The sequence below is a fragment of the Haemaphysalis longicornis genome, unplaced genomic scaffold, assembly GCF_048455015.1.
Source record: "Haemaphysalis longicornis isolate Haplotype H1 unplaced genomic scaffold, Haemaphysalis longicornis Haplotype H1 scaffold_1, whole genome shotgun sequence".
Lineage (NCBI taxonomy): Eukaryota > Metazoa > Arthropoda > Arachnida > Ixodida > Ixodidae > Haemaphysalis > Haemaphysalis longicornis.
Genome location: NW_027526203.1, coordinates 340,407,648 through 340,425,870, shown reverse-complemented (window position 1 = coordinate 340,425,870; position 18,223 = coordinate 340,407,648). Strand labels below are relative to the sequence as shown.

The 18,223-nt window shown below is 50.8% G+C and overlaps 1 protein-coding gene across 4 annotated transcripts in view; it reads left to right on the top strand.

The window, feature by feature from the left end:
- Positions 1 to 18,223, top strand: part of LOC144152985 (uncharacterized) — a 167,409-nt gene that overhangs the window by 76,516 nt on the left and 72,670 nt on the right. The window lies entirely within an intron of this gene.

Genomic DNA, 18,223 nt, shown 5'->3' with positions numbered 1-18,223 from the left:
TGCGCTACCAGCTTTTGACATGCCCCCTTGAACATGTGTACAAAGATTGAAGGCGCAGCTCTTAAAGGTATACGGCGCCGGTCCAAGATACTGCACCAAGATCCAAGATCCAAGATCATCCAAGATATATTGCCCGCCACATCGCTGCGAGCAGCAATCATGCGCTCCTCCGTGCCTGCCACAGCTCACGATCGAACTAGCTGGCATGCAGTGTTGCTCATCGCTCTGGGCCACACCGTTGCGAACACCGAGCGAAACTTGCGTGCGCACGAAGCCTCACGTGACACGGCCGGCCACGCGGCCGAGCGGCGGCGTGGCCTCACAGCTGGCTGCCTTCCAATGCGCTCCTGCATGAGAGCGCACACTCTTCGCTGAACCGTGCGTTTGCTGTTCGATTTTATACACACGCTTTAATGCGGCACAGTGCGGCCTTGGCTTCGAGCAGGCAGCAAGGACGTGCGGGCGCTTTTGGCACTGCACACATACACACACGCACGGCTCCGTTGCTTTGCCGACAGCCGGCGCTGCAGATGAGACAGAATGGCCAGACTGTCATCCTCTGGGCGACCATTCGTTCGCTCGGAATAAGAACGCTTCGCTGATCAAGCCTTGCTGCTTTCCCACTTAACTTTACCGTTTCTTTTCTTCCGAACGACAAGCGGGCAAGCTTCATTGGCGTAACTCGCCTGTCTGTTACGCTGCTCGGTGTACTCAACGAATTTCCGCGATTCCACAGCGACGTCATGCTGCTGTGCGCTGACCCCATAACAAGGTTCATTCCAATTTTCGCTTTCCCGCGACTGACGCAGGGGAAGGTGGCATTTATATATTGGCATCGCACGGCCAACCGGCTAGGAGCGCCCGGAAAAAAAAATATATTACTAAAAATAAAGGCAATAGAGCTGAAACAAGCATATTAATAGAGGCGTCTAACGGGTCATTCGTAACAGAATGGAAGGCTTGCTAATTGTGTCCATCTAATGTCCGTCTGCACGTATACAGTCGGTAAAACGCTTGTATATAACACAACTTTCGTGCTTTCAGCCTTATCCTTCCTCGCCCGAGCGGAATTTTCAGAAAACTACTGCGGTGTTCTGAAGTCTATAAGCCTACCCCTTTCGTCTCCAACATGTTTGTAAAGAGTTTGTTTCAATCGTTTTCGGATGTAACTAGTTGAAGTTAAAACCACTGTTATAGGCACCCGTTTTACCGACTGTAGAATGCAAACTTGGGCTAGTTGGTATACATTACGAAAGCGAAAACAGCGCATAAAACGAGGACACAAGAGAAGACGACTAGACACACAGGGCGCACTGTACAGGGTATATCGAGGGGATCACAGTTAAGGTTTTAGAGATTACAATTAATCTCAGTCATAACGCTGACGATACAAGGACAGTTCTGGTCCCACAACATTCGGCAAACCATAAAAACAATTTCAGTAATGTCTTGTGTCGCTAGACCAGTCGTAAAGCAGAGGCATACTTAAATCAATACAATGTGTTCGCAATACTAATTCGAAAGCATTAGTGCCCCAGGTAGCGAAAGTATACGGCGTTGGCGTGACCCCCAAAATAACCGACGGCGCTGAGAGAAGTAAAGAGAAGAAATTTCGGTGAACTTGGGTATGGGATTTGAAACAGCGACCTACGGAATGCGACCAGAGAACGCAACCGCTGCATCACGGCATTATTTCACGCGCGAAATCGTCCCCGTATACCGATAATTCGAGGGGCGAATCATTGTTCACCCATGCATATGTGTGTGAAATGTCACTGTTCAATGACCATGGCGCCAGTCGCCAGTCAGCGAGGCACAGCATGACCATCTGTAGACATCACACGCTCGAAAGAATAATTCCGTGTAAAGGGAAGCGTAACTGCAGGGACCCGATCCTGAACAAAATGAATGTGCGCTCGGAATGAAGTCACCGCGCCAGTTGACAGTACTATTTGAGATGCGCAGCACGCATATGATCGACGGTATTTCAGGGTGCGTGGCTCGGGCGCGGCAGTACTTCGGTACTCACGTTGTCGCGGGCATCAGTGCGATGACAAAGTACATTACAGACAGACACATTTTAGGAGTAGTTGACAAAAAAACAAGTAGTGGAAAATGTGAACGACGCAAACGTACAAAAAGAAATGCTCGTACGTCTATCGGCCTTGCTGTTCATGGGTAAATCCAATGTCACGAGCTCTTTCTTCAAGTCTATGCAACTTTAAGCACTGAGAAAAAAGAATAGCGCACGCAACTTCCGAGGTCCGGCGCATGAGGTAATATTAAAGTTCCCCCACCCTCTCTTTAATATGTGTCCTCTATTAAATTTCCTTCCTCCTTCATGCAAAAAAGATCTTTTTTTTTTCATCTTTTGTTTTGCACACAAGCGGTATTACTGTATCTGTGATTTCTGCCATGGTCAGCAGAATCAAATAAAGGCATTCATAAATAAAAATTAATTCTCACAGTAAAATTATTTCACTTGATAATTGATTTCGGCGCACGTTAAAGATCCCCAGGTGGTCAAAATTAATCCGTAGCCCTCTACTGCGGCGTGCCTCATCGCCTGCGTTGCGTCGGCGTGTTAAACCCTACAATCGATCATTCACTTGATAATTTCACTGATCTTATCTTTAAGAACACACCTTAGGAATAAAGTCAGAACTCCTGAAAGCGCCTTATATGCCAGTGATAAATAACATACAGCTACGAGCTGGCAAACGTGCGTACAATTTCTTTAGTGACATTCGGAGTTGTTACGATATCTGCTGCAGAATGCAACGAGTGAAAAGGCAATAAAAAAAATTCCCGCTTTATATATATATATATATTTTCAATTTATGTGTGGTAGGAAAGAAAGCTGCATTTATAGCCGAAAAAAAAAACCCTTTAAAAACGTACAGTATCAATTTTAGAGGTACGGCCTGCTCTTTTAATTAGCTTGTCTTTTTGAAAACGGTGTCGGCTTTTGTACTAACATAACAAACATGCCTAAATTTTCCTGTAGATAATGTGTAGGACCATAAAATCAGCTCTAAAAAGCCATAAATATTCGTTATTCACTTTAGATTCCTTGTAGGTACGTCGTAACTAACAAGCGCCAGGTTTTTCATTCACTTGTCATGGAAAGTGCACCTAAGGAAAACGACGCAGTCGACATGACACCCGCCACAGCACTCCCGTACGGAGAGCCGTGTAGAAAACGAATGGGGAGTGCACGTGGAGCGCGGAAAAGATGCAGAGGAAAGCGAACGCCGAAAAGGGAGCCAGTGCGGCGCGGCTGGCGCGCCACAGTGGCCCAGTTCTTGTTGCTGGCAAGCGACGGGGGCGTAAGCCTCGCGGCGGGAGAAGGCGCCATTTCTTTTAATCTGACACCAAGCATTCGTCACCCTCCTTGCCTCGCCGTTTCTTTTTTTTTTAATCTTTATTGATACATGCTTGGATCTTCTTCCCTGCTTACTTTATGGTCCCCCCTAGTTTGCTCGTGAACGCCTGGTGCCGGTGGACGAAGTTCGAATGACGCGTTTCCACACCCGCCTCCGAGGACGCGTGTCTTGCGCAGCCTCGATCCCTGGGTATCGGGCGGCACATGGTTTGTTTGGAGTGGGCGCGGGTGTTATGTCGAAGCTGGCACGTTGTCGCCTGCGGCAAGGGAGAGGAGCTTTGCTTGGCTTTTCTTCGCCGCCGACCTGGCCCGTGTTCCGCGGGTGCTTGATGATCCAGCTGGCCGCAGCCATCGGCAGTTGCGACCGGGCCTTCCCCCGGCGGAAAGCGATGGCGCCGCTCGAAGCCCGCACATGTGTCACCCTAGCTCACCGAAGACTGTTCACGGCCTCCCCTTGTAAATGTTGCATATTCGGCGCACGGGCGCTGTTTCGCTTGAACTTTTGCCTTATCACGGCAGTGTCCGAGGTGCAGAAGTAATAATTAGAATAAAAAAAAAAGGCTAAAAAGGTAGACAGCATACATGCATGTATAGATATACATAAGGGCTGGGCATCGGTTAAAAATCTAATCAGATTAATCCGTAGGCTTTAATCGATTGCGTTGGTTTAAGAAGAAAAATGTTAAAAAGTAACATTTTATAATTATTATAGAGATATAATTATAATTGTGATCAATATTCTACTAGGCATGTTCACAGCTTTTTGTAGTCGATTGAGAGAAGAGAAAAGGAAAGGAAGTGCACTGGGGATATTAAGTCGAGCTCGGCAGGGAGCTCGCTTGCATACAACCCGGTGCGGGGGAAGGGGAGCAGAGGGGGAGGGAAATGATAGAGCAGAAAGAGAGGAGAATAAAAAATAGCGCTAAGTTAGGCTAGCCCATCACAGACATCCCAGATGAGCTGAACAGATCATCATCATGGCGGTTTAAGCGGGCGGGACGCTTATCACCGCGTTCGTCACTCGCACTATTTCTATAATCAGGAACATTGGCACGCGCCGTAATTGCAGGGGGCGTCGATTAGTTGTGGTTTACTTACGCCATAGCTGGATTATATAACTGTAGAGCGGTTGGAGTGCCCGCTCGCCGTATACTATGTATGTTTGCATTTGAGCAGCCATTTAGAGCAGCCTTCTGTCTTGGAGATCCGCTTGTGGTTTTAAACACTATCATCCATGAGCATACGTGCATCGTTTTTTGTTGTGACGTATTGTGGGTTATTTGAACAGGAATATAATCCTCAACATGCTTGCACAGTTTAACCATGACACCCTTGTTTCATTTCGCTCACGCGACTTCAACCGATCAACCGATTAAAAAATAATATCGCAACGAAAGCATTAATCGGTTAATCGGAAGGTTAGTCGATCAATCGCCTACGCCATACAGTAGAACCTCGTAGATACGTTTTTTTACAGAAAATGTAGGAAGAAACGTACTATCCGGGAAAACGTATGATCCGCACCAGTAAAAAAAAAAAAAAAAAAAAAGCAATCGAGAGACGAACATGAGCATTTAGAAGGTGAAGCGGTTTTAGAATTAAAAGAAAAGTTGACTAGCAGCAAGTACACATTGAATAGTTCATGTGTACGAAATATTTTCGCAATACATGCAATAGAAGCGGCGCAATGAGCAAACAAAAGTGGCCCGATGCCCCGCCCCCATCTCGCCGCGCGATGCCGGAAGACCGAAGAGCGCTGGCGAAAACCGGCTGAAAAACGTCATACCTGGACTTCCGGCCGGATCGGCCGCCTCGGCCATGCTCTTTTCGCCGTGTTTCCTTGTGAATGATACTTGTTGTTGTTGTGGTTGATAGCACTCATTTGTACAATTTTCGTGTTCAAAAAGTATGCACGAACGCCAAACGAGGCATACGTTATCATGCCGTATTCCTAAGCAGAATAATGCCACGCCGGGATGCTTGATAACATACGGAAGCGACAGCCGAGGTGGCTATGCTTGATGACAGAGAATATACTACACTACGTTAAATACTTTGTAAACCGCTCCAATGCCGTTTTTTTTTTTTATGCGACGGACGTGAATGTTCACATTACATTCTAGATTTAGGAAGGATGGGGAATACCGCTGTACTTTGGCCGGGGATGTTTCGTTCCATTCCAGAAACCAAGTCACATTTGTTCAGGAAGTACTTGTTTCGTTAAACATGTCAGTTTTCTTTCCCTATTGGATCAGGACAGTGTTCAAAAAAACAATTTTTTGGCGAAACTAAAACAAGGGGCCAATCCTGATAGAAGTTCTCTCCCGGCTAAGAGGTAAACAGTATTCCTACAGAGTAAAAGAACCAAGACAACCAGATTACTTATTTTGCAAGTCACGATAAGGAGTCTGGAATTAAAAAAAAAAAAAGAAACACCACTCCGAACCACCACCGTGCCATAATTTGTGTTGACTGCGGGGGCCTAATTTTTTGCCCAAGATTCCGTGTGGCTGCGTATTATAACCTGGCAAGCACTTGTTGTCACTGAACCTCAAGTGTGCTCCAGTGATAGTCGGTGATATATATAATGATGATACTAAAAAAATTAGAAACGAAGAGTAAATATACGGCCTCTGTCCGACTAGCGCGGTAAATGCTTAAATCTAGAAATTCTGAAACAGGCCAACGATTCATTATCACAACCGTTTGGTGATTGTTACCTAAAGTAACGTAACTACAACGTAACTGCCTTGTCCGACTAGTCTGGTAATTATAACGAGGTGGCCGTAATATTGTAGCAGAATGCGCAACGCACAAGCGAAAATCAAGCCCTACTACAGCCAATAATGCTGAGCAGGCACCAGTATGCTGCAGTGTTTTCAGAATAAATGCATGTGAAGCAGTAAGACGCCACTCATCGAAGTGCAGCTATGAGGCGCCGTAGCGCCGCTTCCGAAATGGCGCGCGCGTGTGGGTCTGTGTACGGGGATGAGTAACGGGGCTGGGGTGGGCGACAACGAACAAAGGAAATGCGGAAGCAGAGTCTGCTTGTTGGTTTATGCGTGTACCGGCAAGATGTGTCTCGCATATACGTTTACAGCGCATGAACGCTATTTCTTCGCGCAGTGCACGCACGTGCTTTTCGCTGGTAGATTGTTTATAAAACGCCCATTAATCTGCGGCATAAATGGTTTTGTGTATAATAAGAAACAGTTAAGGCAGTACCTAATATTAACGTAAGGTATAAAATCCCCCTATTCTGGTTGCCTAATTCAAAAATATTTTGATGGAACCCACTAGTCCACGTCACAGTCACTGCTTTGGGGTTCTTTGTCGTGTAAAGCAAATTTAAGCTCCAAGATAATTGAACCAACAGCACGGGAAATTATAAAACAAACTTCCAGTCATGTGCGAAAATTAAACTGCAAGCTAAATTGCCGCAAAGGCAACCGTGCGATCGTTCGCAATGCTTCCGACAACCCGCGCGGCCGAAGGGTGTCCTCCTTTGACGTCATGACGGGCGCAACCAATCAGGGGCGTCAAAAGACGAAAAGCGCGCGTCATTCAAACGGGTCCGCGCTTTTTGCAAGATAAATGCCGCTTGGACTCATGTACGATAAATTTCAATCTGATATTCGGAATCAGCGCGCAAGAAACTATAGAACTGTTAATCTAACTCAATTTTTTTGGAAAGCGCTTCAGCTTCCCTTTAAGGGCCTTTTTCGCTTGAACATGTCTTTCTACGTCTGCTGGCGCATGCTGCAGCCTAGCTTTGAGAGCAGGAGCTCCTTTTCTTAAAAATGCCGACTTTTTTGCCCGCACTGGGATTGTCCTTCGCGCGAAAGTAACTCCGCACCTCCTCCAAGCCGACTACGGCCTGAGCATATGTGGCCGCCGGAGGCGCCACCACTTCCTTTCCGTCGTCACCGCCATCTTTCTCGGAGGCTTAGTCCAGCGCCGGGGCTGCTTCATGGCTTGATTCTGCCACGATTTCTTCCAAGGTTAGCGTTTCGCCCGTTGGGACGTCGTTATACAGGCGACGTTGGCTAAAGGCAGCCGCATTACCAAGTGGATCCGGCAAGCACAGCACTGCGGGAAAGCCGACCCAGGCGTCCTGACCGCCGCCCAACGCCTGCTTTTTGCGCCGCACGCGCTGAGGCTCGATCGACACGCACGTCAGCACGTTTTTTGTACCTCGTAAAACGTATCATCCGGTCGTAGTTGGATAAAATTTTTAAAATCTTCTACGTACTTACCGGGAAATCGTGTTATCCACGAACGTAGTAATCGGGGGCAGGCACTGCCTATTTTGTCGCCCGATTCGTCCAAGACGATTCCGCGTTCGAGAGAGGGACTTTTCTTTTTCGACGTTTTCAGGGGAAGCGTAGACGAACGTCGCGAATGCCCCGGAACAGGCCGCAACAGCCGCGCGCGCCGCGCTCAGGAGGCTCAGCTGCCGGCACGCCGCATCTTCCTCATCCGCGATGCAGCGAGCGCCCTCCCTCTACGCGCTCCCCCTTCCCGCCGGCCGCCACACTTCTTTTCTTTCCGGATCTGGCAGACTGTGTGACGCCGGGTAATTATGGTTCAAATACAGATTGCGTGCCGATACCGCGCCGTCCGCCGCTCGGTTGCCGATGGCGCTTGACGGGCCACGAAGCAGCCGCCTGGTGTGTCGCCTTTGGTGAGCCGGCTGCGGTACGATTGTGCGCCAGACGTCGTCTTCATCGCCTGCAGGCTTTTTCTTTCTCCCAGCGGTGTCTTCGATCATCGCCGCAGTGGGGCGAATTGGGGACGTATGTGCGTGAGAGAGCCTTCGGGCGCCGAACGACGCCAAGTTCAAAGCCCACCGTCGTTGGCTGCCGCTTCGCTGACGGACGCACTCCCATGCCGCGCGGGGCTTGGAGCGGGGCGCAGCTCGTGGGTCGATGCTGTTACTTACGTGATACGCTCATGACGGGAGATTTATAATCAACACTCGGCTCCGATGCGGTAAACACTCGTCAAGGTCAGTCTGAGCAAACATTGAAAATTTGTTAAGTGAAGAGTGCCGGCAGAGAAGGCGCGGGAACTTGCAGAAGTTTTTACTATGCAGCTAGAAAATTTTGCATAAAATGCACCAAGTCTTCCGCCTAAAATCGTCCGAAGAATCTCTAGTTCATCTGCAAACGTCGCCTGCTGAACATGGACAGGGATGTGTGTGTTGCGAGTATTTTTGTTTCGTGCGCTCAATTCCGTCACTACCTGGGAGTTTACTAATGCTAGAATGCAGCCCCACCAAAGCGAGCGGTATTGCACACATATCAAGAGCCTTCCAGACCGACAGCGAAGCTTACCTTGCCTAGGAATGTCCACGACGAAATTCGCCGAAGACCCCTTGGCCAGGAAGAGATCGCGGGCATGGCGGCCGGCGACGGTCGCGGGGCCGTCCCTTCCTGGTCCGCCGTGTAGGCGGGGGTTCCGCAGCGCCCCTTGAAGCCCGCATTCCCTTCCGAATTCCCCCCTTCCCTAACCATTGGCCGCCGTTGGCAGATCAGATATTTGTGGTGGTCCCCATCTCGCAGGAGTAGCAGAATCGTCGACGCTCTTCTCAGCAGAGAATCCCGAACCACATCCCCTTCCACGCTGTAGTAGACAACACTACGGTGCCCCAGACCGCAGGACATAATTCCGTCTCCACCAGAAGCCAGTGCAATGTTTCCAGTAAGACGTGTTGTTGGGCGAGGGTTCATATTACAGAAATAAGATTTAGCGCAGCGAAAGACATGCACGGACGGTGAAGAGGACGGGACGGGCGCTATTCTGTAATGTCTCTGTAACGTATGATGTATTTCTGTAATGTTTCCAGCCTCGCGTCGCCGTAATGCTTACAACGGTACCAACGCTTGCAAACTTTTGTTTCTTTTCCTGGCGGTTTTTTGCCCTTTCAGTTAAGTAGCCGGCGGGCTGGCCACCCCAAACTATCCAGGTCTCTCGCCCCCCTCATGTCGTACCCGCAATGCCGTATGTGTTGTACACTGTGTTGTTATAGACCGGCCTCAATGAACCTGATTTTTTCTGTGTGTGCAACTTCTCTGGCGAGCCGGCCTGACATTTCTCCAGAACATTTAGCACTTGCTTTACTGAGTCATCGTACGTGGTTTCGGCCTGAGCTCAACTAGCCATTCTGCAATGCATGCTTGGATTATGCTGCCATGTATCCAATATCGACTGCGTTTCGCGCTACCGCCGTGAAAATGGTCGATCGCGGTGACACAAAAAGCGCCGCGTATCATTCTGGCAATCTCAGGCTACGCGACAAAACTACCAGATAAAACATGAGAGCAGTACGCATTAATGATGCAACTCGCGTTTTTGCCATGGTAGATTTTCTCGACTGAGATTTAACGCGCACGCTAAAAGGCAAAAAAAAAATCGTTTAAAGGAAAAAATGCAATTAAACGTGGGCTTAAACCCGAGTACAAAATGTTGTTCCGCCTTTTTTCTCTTCGTTTTGTTGTTGTATACTCGAACGTCTGAAATGTGTCGCCACTTCCCTGCCTCGTTCTCGTTCGTGTTGCCGCAAGCAGCGTTAAAAACAGCTTAATTTAAGCGCAGTGCGGAGATCTTGGTCCCTTCAAAGCGTGCGTTCCATTGACCTGTTTCGTGTCAGTCTACTACCACTGAATGGGATTTTTAGAGTTACCAATACCGCGTTCCCCAGAAGGAAGAGAGAGAGAGAGAGAGAGAGAAATTTAACTGCCTTCCACTCTGTGAAGAATGATGACCAGCGCGGCTTGGTGCAGTGCAAGGAGTGCACGAAAAAAAACACGTTTCTTTATTTTTTGGTAATTTGAGATTGAACTTACTTTCTAGCCAATTAGCTGAATGAAACTTGAAAGGACTAGTGTTTTATTTTAGCGGACAAACATTGGGTGGTCCTCATGTATACAAGCCTACGTATAGACAGCAGACGGGAATTCCAGGAATACTTACAATTTCCCTGAGAAATAATCGCGAAAAGTAGACGAAGCTCGGCGTAACGTTAGACTCGTCTTACGTGCCAATTTTAATATAATTTGTTTCGCGACAGGTTCTCAGAATAAGAGCTGCAGCCATCAGAGCTGTGACCATCAGCTGACGGGAATTCTGTAACGTTTACATTTTCACTGTGCATGAGCTACTATTTATGACGACAAGTAAATTAAACTCGGCGCAATGATACAGTTGGCTTGGCGGTCAATTTCAGTGTCTTCAAGATATCTACATTGGATTGAGAGGTACAGAACATTTCACACTAGCCCTAGAGCGAGCGCGTGCGATTCTTTGTCGACGCGACTTCCGTCGGCGCACGCTATATGGGAAAACCGAGAAATACACAGCTTCGCCGTAAAAACTTAATTGAAAATCGTGGTTTTGAGGGGGCGGTGACCGGTAGTTCCAGCTTGCCGTTGACCAAGGCAGCCCGTTCCTTTACACTGCTGTGAATCCTCACGTCTGAGCTACCCAGCGCCGCCTCCCATTGGACTGGCAGTCGCCGTTCGTTGGTCGCGATTGAACACCGATATGACACGTGTCCTCATTGGACTCTCCCCCCATGTCCGTGAAGGGGCGAGCTGTAGTTTATGTATTCACTCTGGAAAATATATCTGCATACATTCTAACGCAATCCTGTGGTTCAGCTTCCCCACAATTCAGCTCAGTTGATCGATCCATACCGCCAACAAAACAAATCCGGCGAATATGACAGTAACGTGCTTGCAATTTGACTCAAAAATGTGATCTGCGCTATGGCACTGCGCAGTGCAGAGTGTCATGCTCGCATTGCGTGATGCCACAGCGCCGACGGAACTTTTTAGACAAATCGTACGCTCGATGTCGTCATTCACTGCATCGTTGGCTGCATGGGTTCGTCAGTAGAGTTCATTGCGGTGAAGCTGAACCACATGATTGCCTTAGAGTGGGTATATTCCTAATCGCTTTGTTTTCAGCTCAGCGTGAGTGCAGACGTCGTTCTCCAATATTTGGCGTTTATGGGGGTGAAGCTGCAGCTACCTGCGCAAGGATGTGGCAGTGCGTAGCTCGACGACGCGCCGCCCTCGCATTTCACCGTAGTTATATATCGCCGAGCAAGCAGTTACATTTAGTGCCCATACGCCTGTTTTCGCAAACGCTTTTAAAGCGAAGCTTTATATGGCTTGGCGAAAGGAAAATCGAGCGCTCCTGTGTGCGCAGAAAACCCTCCGGTGCAATCCCATGCGCATGCGCAAAAAAGAACAGGTCGGAGGGGAGTTGAAGTAAGGGGTAGTTGGGTCAGAGTCCTTCATTGAAGGACTCTGGTTGGGTGTATAGATGACGTAGCTACACTCTCGCGTCCACCGACGCTGGTAAGTGGGAGCGGCACATCGGAGGGAGCGAAAAACAGACTCGTTGGCAGCAGAGCGCGCGCAGCGAGCTACTGCGTGAAGCAGAGCTCAAGCGACAACGGCGGGCGGGGGCGGTAGCGGTGCGGGCGGAGAAGCGTCAACTTAGCAATGGCAAACACCGACTGCATGTTACAGCACCGACGGTTAAGCTTCTCTGCGGAGTGTATGGGTGCAATTCTTTTTATTTCGTGTTCCGTTTGCTATGTGCGCACGTTGTGCACAATGTGCACAAGCTCGTAAAAAAAGGAAAAGACAGCGCAGTGTGAACCGAAAGTTGAGTAGTTCTCACTAAAGTGGCATTTTTCTTCGTCCGAGGTTTTGAAGAGAAAAAAAAGCGCAAAAAGATTTTTCCCTCGAAATTTTTTATCGGCGTGCCGATGGGAGAGAAGCCTTATTAAGCTTTCTTATTACCATTCTGCGTCGGCGATTAAGTGCTCACGCAGGCTCCTGGAACGCATGAGCGCGCGCGGCGTTCCTGCGACATAGTGCGCGAAGAGCAGCCCGGGTGACCCGGCGGCCGGGCCGCAGCAGCAGCAGCAGCAGCAGCGGCGGCTACAAAGTATTCGGGGTTCCCGGTGCTGCGCCTGGCGGGCAGCCCGAGGGCGTGCTGCTGCTGCCCCTTTTATTTGGACGACGCGCCGCTCGACGGCCAACAGGATCTCGGCTCATTAAATGCGCGACTCTGGTGGTCAGGAAATTATGATAGGCCGCATACCGGCCAGACTGCCCTCCTCGTCGGCTGACATGTGGCCGGCTCGCCGCAAACGTCGGCCGCTTTGTGCGAGCACGCACGTCCCTCGCGGGCGTGTGTCTCTGTTTGGCTAAACGGAGGCGGCCCGACGACGAAACTGGTTCTCCCCCGTGCGAGATGTCTTTATTGCTGCGCTATCGTCCAGGTGATGCCTGCCCGTTAGGGGAAAACCTTATCGCTCCGCGGGACCACTTTGCGCGGCCGCCGCCGATAGGCCCGGCCGCAGGGCCTGTTCGCACCTCGCCCACAGGGTCGTCTCCGACCCGGGCCGAGACGGACGACTCCCACGCTGGCTCGCCGCGCAAATGTTGCGGCCCGTTCGTCCCTCTTTTATCTCTCCCAATCGACCCGACAAGGGCCCTCGCGAAAACAAACTTCCCAAGAACGGTCGCTTTCAGCCGGGCCTTTTTCAGTATGCACCAGTGTTGCGAGCCGGAAGTGAAGGGTGGCGCGTCGAAACTTCCGCCTTCGGCGTTGTGCGACGCACTTCCCCGCCGAGAACAGCGCGAGCAGCGAGGCGATCGGTGTTTGCGCGTCGCCCTTCGGGCGCCGGGCAGTAGTGCACGGGCCGGTTGGTTTGGCAGCTCGTTTCGCTCGCCAACGAGCCGGTACTGCGGCCAGACACGACCGTCGAGCAGGCCGGCTGGGCGCGGAGGAGACCACACAGCAACACTGTTTTCAGAGCGGCTGCTGGGAGGGGCCGCTCTACAGAAGACAATTTCGGAAATAGGTTTATTATGCCTCGCGCGGCTCTCTCAAAGTCCACTCAGCGAGCCTCGGCTGCAGATCAGGGCCAACGGAACAAGTTCCGGGAAACGGCGCCTCCTTGCCAAGGCCCTCAGACTCCGCGGAGGGGCCGTGCGCCCAGACTTGCGTTTCTCCTCTTCTCTACGGGGGCCGTCGCGCGTTCCCTGCTCGGCCGCCTCTCATCCGCCGCGAATGTGCTGAGACGGTGTCGCTCTGGCGTTGTCTGCCCACTCGAAGAACAGCAGAGAAAAACCGAGGCGCACGCAAATCGGAGCGATGTTCAATTCGGGCGCTCCTGAGCTGCACGGGATTCGAGTGCAGCTCTGCGAAGACAGTTTCACGCTCGCCGGGAAGGGCAGCAGTTACTCCAACCCAAACGATTTATCTGCTATCTTGTTTCTGTCAGATTTTGACTTGTTGTCTTAACACGATAGAACATCTCATAGTTGTACTTGTTTCCTTGTAACGCTCCCTAAGTATTTGTTTGTAGAGTTTAACTATAGGGCAGATATAACTTAACATTGCTTAGTCGGGATCGACGTAGGCAAACGTGTGTATATCGTTGAAAAGCGTTTAAACCACGGTTGCCCCTGCAACCCTCATTAACCCTCATTCGACCCTGCCATCGATATTTGTTGTCTGTATCTGTATCTTGTAACAAAAAGTACAATATAAATCCAGACAACTGGGCGCTTCTCTTTTACATATTAGCCTACGGCAGCGAATGGAGTTCATTGCTTTTCGCTTTTTTTTTTTTTTCGTGAAGTTTGTTACCCAAGCGTAGGCCGGCTAAGACAGCCCGTATAAATAGCAGATTGTAGAGTTTCTCGGCCGGCTGACCACCTGTATTATATTGCCGCTCCCCTTGCAGAAAAGGAATGCTTGTGGCGCGTGTACGTGACCAGCCGTAATGCGCTACCGACCGCATTGTTGGCCAGACACGCCGCACAGACCGCACAGGTGCTGTCTCGCGGCGGCAGATTGGCGAGCGCGTGCAGGAGGCAGCGCTCGATGTCATTGACACTCGATGTCGACAGAGGAGGCAGCGCGGTGATGCCACTCTAGGCGGCCATATCCTCCACTGGTCCCGCTCGCGCGGCTCCCTTTTCGCTGCCTCCGCTGTCTCCCGTGCCTTCCATCAATCACGGCCGCTCGTGCCTCGGACACCGCGTGCCGGCCGCTCAGGAATTCGGACTTCTCCTTTTGTGGTCCTGCTGCTCTTGGTCCGTGCCAGACGCACGGCCGCTGGTCCTCGCAAGCGCGCCCACGGAGCACAGACCCGGGCTCCCCTCGTCACCGACGACGTCGCGATCGGAAACGAAGCACGCTGCAAACCATGTTTCTCATCTTGCGACGGTTGGGGTCGCCCCCAGCTGCCGGCTGCCCGATATCTTTAGCGCGCCCGCGGGCGAATTACTCCAATCGTTGATAATTGTTCGTGTAATCCCACGTGAGATATGCGCGGACTTACACTTTACGCCGATGGTGTACTTTCCATGCCCTCAAGAACACTTCATGATCGTATACCTGTAGTGTCTGATTAAAATGAGCTTTTCAAGTCCGGTAAAATGCCAGTGGTCTTTGTCACCTTGTCATGCCCGAAAATATTCGGCGACATGCGGGTGGTTTTTCGCATGTTCGCAACTTTTACAAGGGCAAGCTATATTTCGAACACGGAATTAAGCTTCGATTTGCTACAGCGCGCAAAGCTTGAAATAACGTACGCTTGCACATTGAATGCACTTACGAATGAGCCTTTGATTCTCTGGGAAACAGCAAGAAACACTAGATAGTTTCCGCACCCTAATGATGCGCTGCTTCATCTTGACGAGGAGCTGTGCGTCACATTGCACCACCCAGCGGGTTTTTCGTGCAACGCCAATTGAGCTTCACTCTGTGCAGTTTCGTTGGTGTTCGCAACAGCGCCAGCAGATACGGTAAACGATGGGCGGGAGAACTGTCCGTCCTCCTCTCCTTTCAATTCGTTGCACTTATCCCTAACACCCCGCAGGATGGCTTCGTGGAAAGCAAGATTTTTTTTTCTCTCCGCTCATCAGTTTCTAGATTGAAATACTTGCATACGCGCCGTAACTGATAGCTCTTCGCGAAAAAAAAGGAAGTTATAAATTACGTGGGAGGTGCGAGTTATACTCGAAGTTTCATGGAAGGAAAAAAAGTGAAAGAAAGGCGAGTTAAGTGACTCAGATTTTGGACGCCATATTTGTTTTCTGAGGGCTATGTTATTTTGTAAATTCAGCTTAGGCGTCGAGTTTGAAGGCGTGTTATTGCGTTAAGGCACCTCCCAAAGTGGCAGAGCTAATTATTTGCATGCGTTTAGATGGCCTATTAATCATGGATGAAGAGTGTAGTTAGCACGCAGTATGTGTTTTATGAACGCGCATATCGTTGTGCCGAACGTGTCTGTCGAAGCAGCTTTTAGTTTAATGAAATCGTTAATTAAAATCATTAGCAAGTCTTGCGTAGCAGTAGTTTCCGCAAAGTGTACCCCACGTGGCTTTATTTAACCATTTATACACAGCCAGTTTGATGCCCCCCCTCCAACCCCCCTCCCCCCCCACCCCCGCGCGCTCCTAGAACAATAAAAAGGAGGACTCATCAGTCAATTTCGTCAAGTACCGCAACATAGTAGGCTTCGAGCATTTATTTTTTGTTTTTGTTTTTGATTTGTCAGTTTTTCGTATACGATCACCACCACCCACTGGAAGGTTCATTCACCATTCTTTCGGTGCTGTCAGCACTTTTGCCAAGGCGGCGAGGCCTTCAGGAATATAGCGCATACGCGCATGACGAAGTGGCCTTGGGTGCGACCACTGCGATCTTATAAGTTACAAGCGGTCTTTCTTCCGGTGCATGGAGTACGGTGGACATTGCGTAGTGACGGTCCTTTGCTTCCGGACTAAAGCCCGATGTCACCCAGCATTTGCACCTTGAATGACGTTCTCAGAAAGCTGGCGGAGCTAAATTTTTCCGAACTTTTTTTTTTTTTTTTGAGGAATTTAACGAGCTGTGGCTGTGCCTAAACCATAAGCGTGCTCTCGTGGAGGCCTACGGATTGATTTTTACTACCTGGGGATTTTTAACGTGACCCCAAAATCTCGACACACGAACGACTTTTGTTTCTCTCATCCATCACAAGAAACGGCAGCCGCGGTCGGGATCAACCGTATCCTCGGATTGAGCAGCACAGCGCCTCAGCCATCGCAGCAGTCCGGAATATTCACTATCAGCAAAAATGTTTAGGCTCACAAAACGTAATACGTCTGCAAACAAGAAAAAAAAAAAGTGCGGTGAAGGCAAAGCTCGGGGGCGGTCGTAAATACAGACCCAAAACTCCGCTCACCCATCTCACGACAAATGCCCACTGACGCGCTTCTTACATTACGAATTGAAACGACTGACAGGCTTGCGCGGTAAAATACTTGCAAAGCATATCCGAGGTGTACAAGAAGAGTGAGGGTAGACCAAATGATCGTCTCTGAAAAACTGAACAGATGAGGAGTAAACGAGAAATACGTATATTTTACTGCCATTCCGAAACAAAATGTTTAATTAGCCTCCATATTTATTTTGGCGGCTGGACGTTGTACAAGTCCAACGTCGACCGCCAAACCTGCGATCATGCACCTGCATCTCGGCGTGAATTGCTACTCCTAAAATATTCCTCGGTGTAAATGGCACGTGACGTTGTATTTTTAGAAGTACACGTGCGCCAGGTGTTCACTAATGCGCATGTTTTTACATTTACGACAAGCGGTGTGCTCAATGGTTTGCGTCACACGGCGCGGGAGTTCACTTCAGCACCCTGTGAAAGGACGTTTAGTGTTTTTCTTTTCTTTTTTTTTTTTTTTCGCACCGGGCCATAACTTAGAATACGGCCAGCATCGTGGGTGCGTCACCCAGTGCAGGTCGGCCTGAGGCCGCAGCCCCCGCAGCCGGCTTGCGGCGTCACTGACCGGTAGGATAGGCAACCGGGCGACCGCTCACGCAATCTGCGTCATCCGGCTCGGGACGACGAAACGACTTCGACCGAGCCGAGCACGGCGCACTTTGCTACGCAATTCCAACACCGACCGAGCTTGATGTTGTTGAGCGTCCCAGTACTCTGCGCGAGGCAGGCGTGCGTCTTTCGGGATATTCGACGGCGTTGGGCGGGCGAAGAGGGGCGCGCGTTTCCCCGTCCGGAGCCCGGAACCTGGTGGGCGCGCGGACTGCGGCCAGCGGCGGCGGCGGCGGCGGCGAGGAGCGCGTTGTGCTCTCATCCTTGAACCCTCCACTCGGCGGCGTTGGTGGGCGCGTTCCCAGGGGGGCGAGCGAGGAGGCCCCGGGGTGCCGCCGGCGGGCCCTTGGGTGGTCGGGCACAAATCACGCGGCCGATGACAGGCCCCCCGAGCGCACGGCCCCACCGCAGACGTCTCTATCCACGGCCTCGTTTCACGGATTTTAAGCCCCCTCAGGTAGACGCCGCCCGGTCACGTGCGCCGCTTCATTTTCCCGCCGCGCGCATATATCTCTGGCCAGGAGGAGAAGCTCCTGTTTGCGCTGACCGGCCACGGCTGCCAGCGGCCTGTTAGCGAGCTGCCTGCTCCGGGAATGCTGCACGCGGCGCAGGCATGTCAGCTGACCGGCCCGCCCACTGACACCCCGGAAAACTCGCTGATAGGGTCCGCCACTTTCGCCGTATTAGTGCGCACGACGAGGGGTCCCGTGGCACCAGAGTGGCCGCACGAGGCACTCGTCGGGAGAGTCGTCCATCGAACGCCCTTACGAGCGTTGGTTCGTTGAGGGACACTTGCGCAGACGCGCCCCGGCGCACTGCAGCGTGCTTGGTGCGCCCGTGCGGGCACACGTGAGCGGGGGGCTCATCTCGGCGTGGGCGTGACCTACAGCGGCGACCTCTGTTGTTGTTCGTTTCTC